A 10,015-nucleotide genomic window follows, 5' to 3' on the forward strand; every position below is an offset into this window, starting at 1 on the left:
TCTGTGTGTGTGCGCGCGTGCGTGTGCGCAAGTAAAAACATTTTTTTTACTCACTACATTTAGACTAGTTGAATTCCAATGCCATCCTCCTCTTTTTCATGTTGGCAAAACAGTTTATGGCTCTGTCATACAGTACACCTTTAGTTTTAGTTGTCAAAGGCTACCTAGCTAAAATGCTTGCTAACCTAACTTCCTCGCATGGGCAACAATGAACCAAAGTTAGCTAGCTAGGTTAGCTAGCTAGGTAACGTGAGCCTACTAAGCTACATCTAGGCTACATATTAATCTTTAATCATCACAGGCCAATGGCATAACATATTAATTCATGTTTAGATCAGAATCACCTTCAAAATCATTGGCCTGTACAGAGAATTAAGTCAAAACTATAAGTCCAAATCCCCCTCTCCATCCATGGCTTAGGAAAGGGCTGATTTAGCAAGCTAGCTACTGCAGGACCAAGCAGACGAGAAACAGACACCTTTTTCTGAAAATTATGTTTTGCTTAGGAAGTGATTTGATTGGTCTGAAGCCATATCCAAACTGGCCTCCCTTGGGGGGGCATTTTGCTGCACTAGGACAACCCACAACTCAGCTCAGCTCAATGCTGATTGGCTAATTATTTTAATATTGTTTTTATCAAGGGAGGCCAAATGCTTGCTGGAATCAATCAAATGCTATGGAGGCAACATCTCATACTCTTTTGTTCCAGTCAGCATCAGATACATAGTCTCGACATAATGAGACAGAGGGGTGCTATTTCCCTCGGTCTGATGATTTCTCCGGTGAGGTTCAGCCACTTGCGAGTTGACGAAAAATTATGAAATCACAGAGAGAGACCAAAGAGAAATTATTGTATTAATGGTCAAATATTCTCTTGGCATCCATGAACACCCTAATGACCTCCAGATCCAGCAATCATACCAAGGGCTTGACTAACAGCACTACTACTAACGCCAATCAGATAATGATCATTATTATTAATAGTAATGAAGGATTTTACGGCCCTTTATGTAGACTCTATGCTGACTCTGAGAAAGAAAGGGAGACAGATGTCAAATAATTTATTAGGATGTGTAATTATGTTTTGCTGGTTACTTTATTTAAGTGTTATACTATCTCTCTTCTGTCCCCCAGGACCAGGGTAAAATGTGTTTTTTCCCCCCAACTTGCTGAAGTCCTAATTCTGCTGACAGTCGTCTGGGATCATACATGAAGAAAACCTGTCATCTGAAGGTATTTTGTTTGATAAGTTTATAATTGTCGTCTGTCTGTCTGTAAACCTTTTGTTTACTATATACTCTTAGTAAAACTTTTTAAAAAAAACAAAAATAAATAATCTCCGTATTTAGTCCCCATCAAATGACTGTCTCTACCCACTGTCTATTAACTTTTCAAATCAAACAACATCTATAAACTTTTCACATCTCAGTTACTATTTGATTTCTGTTTGTTTTGATTTACAGTCCTCAAATGTGTGCCATGCACCTTACCCAATGTTACATCAACATCAGACTGGGTGATCACCATGGAAGACCAAAACAGGAAGGCAACCATGCCAACAGCACAGCAGTTTCCATATGTATCTGTAAGTTTTAGATAGCTCACAATAGTTCATAAGAACAGTTATTAAAATGTAGTGTTTACATCCGGCCATGTCACGACAAGATAAATATCCTTGTAGGTTCATATTGGTCACCTAACTACGGTGACCTACTGTATACGGTAAAAAACTGTGTCTGTTTCAGCATGACAATGGCCCCGTCCACAAAGCGAGGTCCATACAGAAATTATTTGTCGAGATTGGTGTGGAAGACTGGCCTGCACAGAGCCCTGACCTCAACTCCATCAAACACCTTTGGGATTAATTGGAACACTGACTGGGAGACAGGCCTAATCTCCTAACATCAGTGCCCGACCTCACCAATGCTCTTGTGGCTGAAGGGAAGCAAGTCCCCGCAGCAATGTTCCAACATATAGTGGAAAGCCTTTCCAGAAGAGTGTAGGTTGTTATAGCAGCAAAGCCCATGATTTTGGAATGAGATGTTGGACGAGCAGGTGTCCACATACTTTTGATCATGCAATGGGGTGATTTGGTACGTCTTGCTCTTACTCAGCAATTTTTTTTCCTTCAAAGCAATGAAATGTTAAAAGTAGCTTTTTGGGAACTTAGCATCTCTCTCTTTCTGTCTCTCTCATTTTGAGGCATCAAGTTCTCGCAGACTAAATTTAGTGTGACAATTTCTTCTGTATCACATTTTCTCTTTCAGCGAATGTGTGAATCTAGTCTCAAGATGTCTTGTTCACGTTTGTCTGTGTGTTGTATCTTATTTAATACCTTGTCGTATACAACATTTTCATGCACTGGTCTGTGAAATGAAGAAGTGAGATCAAGAAATGTGTTCAAACACTTCCTTTCCCCTCCCTGAAGTGACACAATCTATTGCGTGTTTTGCTAAAACCTTCTAGTCACACGATGTGGCAGTTTGATTTAGTTTTAAATCATTATTTGGAACTTCAATAGTGAATCCACTGATTGTGATGTTTGGACTTCTGATGTCAGAAGAACTGTCTAATGGTAATCTCTTATATGTGCACTTCCTTGCACATTTTTTTTTTAAATACTATAAATGCTGGGCCTCGAGGAACCCACTTCAAGCTAATGTGCAGTAATTTTGACTGCAATATTCTAGTAGAGTAATTAATACACTTCATATGCAGTTCATTCGGAATAATTCAGAACCCTTTCTTTTCTCTACATTATCCTGTTAGGCGGGCTGTCCCGACATCGGTACACTTATGACAACATCCAGCTCAAAGTGCAGGGCGCGAAATTCAAAATCTATTTTTTTAAAATATTTAACTTTTTCACATTAACAAGTCCAATACAGCATATGAAAGGTACACATCTTGTGAATCAAGCCAACATGTCCGATTTTTAAAATGTTTTACAGGGAAGACAAAATATGTAAATCTATTAGCTAACCACGTTAGCAAAAGACACCATTTTTCTTAGTCCACCATTTTTTCTCAACACCAGTAGCTATCACCAATTCGACCAAATAAAGATATTGATAGCCACTAACCAAGAAAAAACCTCATCAGATGACAGTCTGATAACATATTTATTGTATAGCATAGGTTTTTTTAGAAAAATGTGCATATTTCAGGTATAAATCATAGTTTGCCATTGCAGCCACCATCACAAATCTCACCAAAGCGACTAGAATTACTACAGAGAGCAACGTGTATTACCAATTTACTCATCATAAAACATTTCTTAAAAATACACAGCGTACACTAATTGAAAGACACAGATCCTGTGAATCCAGACAATATTTCAGATTTTCTAAGTGTCTTACAGCGAAAACACAATAAATCGTTATATTACCATAGCACATGTGCAAACATTACCCCAGCATTGATTCACGGCAAAAAGAGCGATAGCATTATCACCACCAAAATGTATTAATTTTTTCACTAACCTTCTCAGAATTCTTCAGATGACACTCCTGTAACATCATATTACAACATACATATAGAGTTTGTTCGAAAATGTGCATATTTAGCCACCAAAATCATGGTTAGACAATGAGAAAAGTAGCCCTGCTGGTCAGAAAATGTTGTGCGCCATATTAGACAGTGATCTAGTCTTATACATAAATACTCATAAACTTGACTAAAAAATACAGGGTGGACAGCGATTGATAGACAATTTAATTCTTAATACAATCGCTGAATTACATTTTTTAAATTATCCTTACTTTTCAATACAGGTTGCGCCAAGCGAAGCTATACCAAACAAAATGGCGGCATAAGCGTTTAACATTTTTCGACAGAAACACGATTTATCATCATAAATTGTTCTTACTATGAGCTGTTCTTCCATCAGAATCTTGGGCAATGAATCCTTTCTCCGGTCTAATCGTCTTTTGGTCGAAAGATCTCCTCTTGTCCGGTCGAAATGGTCACTAACGTTCACCATGCACTCGAAAATTACACAGAAATGCCATAAAATCGCCCTAAACGGATATAAATTGCTATAAAACGGTTCAAATTAACTACCTTATGATGTTTTTAACACCTATAACGAGTAAAAACATGACCGGAGAAATATTACTGGCTAAACAACAGGTTGGAAGGAGGCGAGTCCGACGTCCTTCGTGCGTCAGGCGCAGGCAGCAAAAAAAAGCTACTTCCGGTATTTGGTGTTTTATACAGGCCCTGATTGCGCAATCGACTCCATTCAAAGCGTCACCACGTACTGACATCCAGGGGAAGACGTAAGCAGTGTTTGTATCCTCATAGCATTTACAGGGACCTTAAAACCGACCCCAGATCAGGGGCCAAGATTTCTGAAATCTGACTCCCTGTCAGGAAAAGTGCTGTAGAAGGAGTTCTGTTTCACTCAGAGACAAAATTCCAACGGCTATAGAAACTAGAGTGTTTTCTATCCAATAATAATAATAATATGCATATTGTACGAGCAAGAATTGAGTACGAGGCCGTTTGAAATGGGCACGATTTAGCTGGCTACTCAGTAACGCCCCCTGCAGCCATAAGAAGTTATGTTATGTTATAGCCTTATTCTAAAATGGATAAAATTATTTTTTATCCTCATCAATCTACACACAATAACCCATAATGACAAAGAGAAAACAGGTTTTTAGCAAATTTTATTTAAAAAAAACAAATACCTTATTTACATAAATATTCAAACTCTGCTATGAGACTCGAAATTGAGCTCAGGTGCATCCTGTTTCCATTGATCATCCTTGAGATATTTCTACACCTTGATTATAGTTCACCTGTGGTAAATTCATTTGATTGGACATGATTTGGAAAGGCACACACCAGTCTATATAAGGTCCAAACAGTTGACAGTGCATGTCAGAGAAAAAAACAAGCCATGAGGTCAAAAAAATTGTCCGTAGAGCTCCGAGACAAGATTATGTCGAGACACAGATCTGGGGAAGGGTACCAAAAAATGTCTGCAGCATTGAATGTCCCCAAGAACACAGTGGCCTCCATCCTTCTCAAATAGAAGAAGTTTTGAACCCCCAATACTCTTCCTAGAGCTGGCCGCCCAGCCAAACTGAGAAATCGGGGGAGTAGGGCCTTGGTCAGGGAGGTGACCAAGGACCAAATAATCACTCTGACAGAGCTCCAGAGTTCCTCTGTAGAGATGGGAGAACCTTCCAGAAGGACAACCATCTCTGCAGCACTCCACCAATCAGGCCTTTATGGTAGAGTTTCCAGAAGGAAGTCACTCCTCAGTAAAAGGCACATGATTGCCCACATGGAGTTTGCCAAAAGGCACGTAAAGGACTCTCAGACCATGAGAAACAAGATTGAACTCTTCGTAACGTCTGGAGGAAAGCTGGCACCATCCCTACGGTGAAGCATGGTGGTGGCAGTATCATGCTGTGGGGATGTTTTTCAGCAGCAGGGACTGGGGAGACTAGTCAGGATCGAGGGAAGGATGAACGGAGCAAAGTTTGATTTTCCGTGTGGCCCAGCCAGAGCCCGGACTTCAACCCAATCGAATATCTCTGGAAAGGCCTAAAAATAGCTGTGCAGCAACGTTCCCTATCCAACTTGACAGAGCTTGAGAGGATCTGCAGAGAAGAATGGGAGAAACTCCCCAAATCAGGTGTGCAAAGCTTGTATCATCATACCCAAGAAGACTCAAAGCTGTAATCGCTGCCAATGGTCCTTCAACAAAATACTGAGTAAAGGATATGAATACCTATGTAAATGTGATGTCAGTTTCTTATTTTAAATATATTTGCTAAAATTTCAAAAAAACTGTTTTTACTTTGTCATTGTTGTCACAAACCGGCTCAAGGTTTGTAACAAAAAAGGAGTAAATTAACTGAAGTAAACTAAATACAATTAACAATGGTGTGTGTACTCAGTAATCAGTAGTGTAAGTGAATGTTTGCATGTATAAATGTGATAATGAGGGGTGTTGAAATGTGCCCAAACAAACAAAAATGCCACAACCAAAATCTATCAGTGTGTCTGCATGGAGAGAGTCTCCTCAATGAATGGGGAAGTGGTGTATTTATCCTGGGACACAACCGGGCCCAGGTGTATCCCATGTCGCTGACAACCCTCCCTTCTCCGCCCGCCGACATCCTAATAAGGTAAACAAGAGCAAAGAGAAAGAACACGGCAGACAGAGTGGGAGGGTCGTCACATTGTGGAATATTGTGTAGATTGAAGAGTATTATTCTTTTTTAATCCATTTTAGATTAAGGCTGTAACGTAACAAAATGTGGAAAAAGTCAATGGGTCTGAATAATTTCTGAATGCACTGTTTAATTAAATGTAAAAATGTATTACCTTTGAGTGTGGCATGAACACAACCAGTCTTGATGTATTCATCTGATTGCCAAATATATCTCTTCAAAACTGTCACGTTCGTTTGTAGAGACGGACCAAGTTGCAGCGGATGTTGAGTTCCACATAATTTATTAAAAGTGAAACTTAGCAAAACAAACAATAGCACAACGAACCGTGACTACAGCAGTGCTACGTGCACTAACTCATAAACAATATCCCACAAACACAGGTGGGAAAAATGCTACCTAAACATGATCCCCAATTAGAGACAACGATTACCAGCTGCCTCTAATTGGGAATCGTACAAATCACCAACAAAGAAAAAACAAAACTAGAACCCCACATAGAAATAATATCCTCGACTAACAACCCAGTCACGCCCTGACCTACTCCACCATTGAAAATAAGGGCTCTCTATGGTCGGGACGTGACAAAAACATAGGTTACCTTTGCATGTTCGTCCAAAATAATTCCATCATCTGAACAGTGCGCTCTGCACCCGCCAACTATCCTTCAATTCGCAAGTGGCTGAAACTACTATCACCCCTCTGTCTTTATCTGGGATTGATGCATCTTTCTTTCGGCGGCCGTCTCGGTCCAATAAATTATTCATATTAAAATATTTTATTTGGACGGGAAAGGAGGTACCGTGGTCAGGGCCAGGCCCCCTAAGGCCCGCCCATAACGGCCCTAGCGGCCCCGAGTAAGAGGCTACAGTTTTCCTCATTCTGTGATGCATATATATTTGTCTATGTGTCACACCCTGATCTGTTTCACCTGTCTTTGTGCTTGTCTCCATCGCCTCCAGGTGTTGCCCATCTTCCCCATTATCCCCACTGCATTTATACCTGTGTCAGTTGCCAGTTCGTCTTGTCTTGTCAAGCCTACCAGTGTGTTTTTCCTAGTCTCTGTTTCTAGCCCAACTGGTTCTGACATGTTCTGCCTGCCCTGACACTGATCCCACCTGCCTGACCATTCAGTCTGCCCTGACCTCGAGCCTGCCTGCCGCCCTGTACCTTTCGGACTCTGACCTGGTTAATTAACTTCTGCATGTCCTCGACCTGCCTATTGCCTGCCCCTTGTACTTTAATGCATATCAAAGACTCTAACCATCTGCCCCCTGTGTCTGCATCTGGGTCTCGCCCTGTGTCGTTATTCTATGTAGGTCATGTACATTAGAACAACATAAATTGTGTGTATCTGGATAATTACAGCAGCATACAATACTATATGTTACTGTCATTAAGGTAAAAAAAAGCAATTCCACTTGTGCAGTGGAAGTACTCTCAGACCATGAGACACAAGATTATCTTGTCTGGTGAAACCAACATTGAACTCTTTGGCCTGGACGAAACCAGGCACAGCTCATTACCTGGCCAATACCATCCCTACGGTGAAGTACATGAAATGTACATGAGCAACCCAACAACTAAACAGTATACACCGGCCGTAGTGAGTCCTTCTGTTATAGATTGAACATGTTTTTTACCTTTTCAAGTCTCAACATACACCCATACTGACCATTTCCATCTACAACATGTTATTGTGTCTAGCCAACAGCTGGAACCCAAAAGGAATCAGTTGTAGCCGGCCCGAAGACACCAGAGAGTCACAAACCACCATTAGGGAAACATTGGACTTTGATCTGCTGGTCCTCTCTGTTTCACTTCTTATTTCTCTCACCTCTCCTCTTCTCAAATTCCTGTCTTTCTATCTCTCTCTCTCACTTCTTCATGTATGGAGTGAACTAATTCACTAATTGTGAAGAAGGTAATGTCTTCATGTCAGTGTTGGACAGCAGTGTGTGAGAGCTGACCACTGCCCTGACAGAACCAATGAGTTATTTTCTCAAGCGCCAACATCTCTAATTCACACTCAAAAGTGGCATAAAGTTTCACATTTTTGACATCCTGTCTAAATCCATCACACAGGAGACATGAAGCCAACCTGGCTGTTTATATAATGAAGAAGTGAAACTGTGACGTGGCTCTTCCTCTTTCCTCTGTCAGAACCGATGATTAGGGTCAAAATGACACTTCTTCTTTTGCTTGTCACAAACTGTTTGAATTATTCTGAGTGGCAGGAACAGCTCTCTCTCATACTATCCTTGCATTGGTTTTGTTTGTGCCGTAAAACGTTGCCAGATTATGGAAATTCAGCTCTGAATAGAAAATAGAGGACTTTGTTGAAGTACCAAAGGTTCATTTGATAAACTGAGACCCTGCATTGTAAAGAGACATGGAGGCTGTTTTAGGACTGTTGGTGATCTCAGCAGGAGTGTCTCATGGTAAGAAACATCTTGATATGTGTTGGTTTCCCTCTTCTTTTATGCAGAATATAGTATCAGGAGTCTTGTAGATCACGTAGCAGAAATTATGGATGATGATAGACAATATTCAGAACACTGTGGAAGACAGTTGTCTCTTTACTCATTGTCCCATAATAATGATCACTGACTCAATGATCCCTATCACGTTGATGCTGTTGGTTTGGTTATACTGTTAGCCGTTTGTATCATCATCTGTGAAATGATACATGACTTGACCTGGGTTAGAACAGTGATAGTCACTACAGTGTCTTTTCTTCTTGATCTTCAGGCTTGGAGACTTCCTGTGATGCTAGAGAAAATGGATCTCAGTGTTATGGAGCTCTGGGAGGAACTGTCTATCTCCAGCTGGTGACTAATGCCACGAGATATGATGAACTCTCATTTTATAAAGGCTCAACTGGTGATAAAACAGAGATACTCAGAATGAAGAAGGACAAATGGGTAATAAAAGACACCCCCATTAAAGACAGAGTACACTTCTTTATAAACAATGGGATATTTAGGTTAAATAACACAAGAAGTACAGATTCTGGTGAATACCTGCTAGAAACATTTAATTCAGTAGGGATAGCACTAGGGACCAGAGGACTACAACTGTTCATCAAAGGTAAATAACTAACTTGCCAAATAATAACTTGCCAAATAATTATTACATATGATAACTTTGACAAGCTCTACATATTGCTCTGGCTAAACTACAAATATGTGACTACCTAATAATACAAATTATGAGAAATGCATTTTATGTGTAACCATGGAGTCACTTTTATTTTCATAGTCTACTGTAGTTGGTACATAGAGTCATAACCACATCCATCAACATGAAATCATCTGTTGGTTATTTGAAATGCAGTCATTATGTGTCATGAATCTGCTGCTCCTGTTGACTACAGTAGTTTCTGTGGCTTTCAAGAAGAATGGCTGGTGTTGTGTTCTAATGTGTTTTGCCCTCTTACTACAGTTACATATCCTTCTTCCCCCACAGCTCCAGTGTCCTCTCCTCAGCTGTCCTCTGAGTGTCTGTCCCATGGAGAGATGAGGGTGTCCTGCTCCTCTGAGGGGGATGGTCCCCAGTACAGCTGGACTCTGGATGGACAGACGCTGAGAGACACTGAGATCTCTCCTGGTGATGAGACAAACACCACCACTCTGAAGAAAGGCCTGTCAGGAGATCTTACCTGTACCGTTAGAAACAACATCAGCAGTGATACTGTCAGCAGGAGAATCTCACACTGTCCAGGTAATCTACTGTTTAATTGACTTTGTTAAAAATACATTATGATCAACAATATGAATGATTAATGATAATAATGATGATGGTTATAATGATAAATGACAAAA

General features: G+C 40.3%; 1 protein-coding gene across 1 annotated transcript in view; it reads left to right on the forward strand.

Moving 5' to 3' along the window:
- Positions 1-10,015, forward strand: part of LOC120062389 — a 121,178-nt gene that overhangs the window by 104,032 nt on the left and 7,131 nt on the right. The window lies entirely within an intron of this gene.

This window comes from Salvelinus namaycush, chromosome 17, assembly GCF_016432855.1.
Source record: "Salvelinus namaycush isolate Seneca chromosome 17, SaNama_1.0, whole genome shotgun sequence".
NCBI classification, from domain to species: Eukaryota; Metazoa; Chordata; class Actinopteri; order Salmoniformes; family Salmonidae; genus Salvelinus; species Salvelinus namaycush.